Genomic DNA, 1,971 nt, shown 5'->3' with positions numbered 1-1,971 from the left:
AGTAAGAGCTTTTGTTGGTCATTTTTGGTTTTTAGTCTATTCTAATCTTTTTCTTACTGGCATTTTGTATGCCAACTGTCTTTTCTTTAGCTGTTGTCTTTTGCTTAGTTGTGCATTAATGCTTATCTTTTGATCTTCCTAATGTACTCAATTTCAGGGATCCATCAAAACATGTTTTCCCTTAATCAAAAATCAAAAACATATTTTCAAAGAAAAAAAAGGCATAAGTTATACAACCTAGCACACGGTGGTATTAGTTACAAGGTTTTATTTTGAAAGATAAGGAAAAAATGCCACCATTTGACCTAGATATTTTTAGGGTATACAAACCCTAAAACATGCATTTGAGGCCTCAATTTCAGCTATCTTCTCGAATCCTCTGGATGAAGCCGAGGCTAGAGTTTGATGGCTTTCATGGCGGCTATGAAAAATCTATGGTGACTGCATCTAGGGATTTGTGACAAAGGTATCTGAGAGCTTTTCATGATCTTCTTTTCATGCATCGACCTCATACTTCATATTCTGCCTTTACTGTTCATACATTCTAAGCCAACATGATAGGAGAAATGGGTTTTCTCATGCCTGTGAGATAAGCTTCTCTGCATTCTTGTGCTTTTCTCTATTTCATATGTTGTGATATTTGCCTCCTTTTGCTTGCATCAATCTGCAACAAAAAGTCATTGATGTCGCCATTTCTTGCTCTGTTCTATTTGCATTTATCTAAAAACGTGGTATCATGGCCGCCATCATTTTCTCTATGATCTCTTTGTGGTTAAGTCGTGGCTATTGCATTCTGTCAATGGTGATTTTGTTCATTTGATGTATAGATCTGCAATGAAAATTTTAAAATTGCGGCCTCCTTTTCTGTGATTTCCATGCTTAGCAGAGATATCTGAAACAACAACCCCAAAATGGGTTTTCTGCGGTTAAGGTTCTGGTGTTGATGGCTCCATTTGAAACCATGGGGTTTCGATTCTAAAACACCTCCACCCATTAAACTCACAGGGCATGACCCTCTTCTTATATCTTTACCTTGAAATGTTGAGGCTCGACCTGCATTTGTGCATTTTGATTTGGCCACTTTGTATGCTTTGTTTCTTGCAGATATTTGAGAGAAAACTTTGCATAGATAACTGAGATATTTGGTACTTTTGTTGCACAAAATATTCTTGAATTTGAATGTTATCTACAAGGATGTAGCTGTCTTGAAATTGTTGAAATATCTGATCAATAATGCCCCTTCCAGTTGATTATAAAAAATTTCTGGCTCAACGAAAAATGTTCTTTTAATGATCATTTTTAAATATTTGCACATTTTGTTCATGCTCTTCTCATGCATATGATCAATATCTTATTTGTTTAATTATGAGGCATTGGAAAGTTAGAAACACATGAATGCAATTATGGATATATATCCTTACCTCCTGTAGCTAAAAGATGAAAACATTTCTTACCACCACACTTGATTACTGTTGTCACCCTTGCTTTGAATGTAACAGCCACTTGCTCAAGGCCTTGCAATGCTTGTCATTCCTTCACAATGACAGCCATGTTATCCGGCTACTTCACCTTTACCACTTACCTCACATTCTATATAAATTGTGTCAACAATGTTAATGAGGGAAAATGGATAGAGTTTCGTGAAACAAAACCAACCTCTCCACAACTACTAGTTCAATCTCAATTTGTTTTGCCATTTTAGAGCTACTAGATTGCTAGACAAGGCACATAATTCCGTGAAGAACAAAATGGCAGCAAATATCATTACATGGAGACTGTGTAAAGGTCCGGAAGGCTTTGAAGATTTCCGGGTGGAGAAAATGGAATCAGAGGTCAAAAAGAATTGTATCCGATAACTGTATCCAAGACGCACAACTGGAAAAAATTCTAAAATTACATTATTAAATTCAAAACGATTTATTTCCATGTTTTCCAACAAAAAATAATAGACAATTAGCTAGATGAAAAGAT

Source organism: Cryptomeria japonica, unplaced genomic scaffold, assembly GCF_030272615.1.
Source record: "Cryptomeria japonica unplaced genomic scaffold, Sugi_1.0 HiC_scaffold_93, whole genome shotgun sequence".
Taxonomy (NCBI): Eukaryota; Viridiplantae; Streptophyta; class Pinopsida; order Cupressales; family Cupressaceae; genus Cryptomeria; species Cryptomeria japonica.
This window is presented reverse-complemented; position numbering follows the sequence as displayed.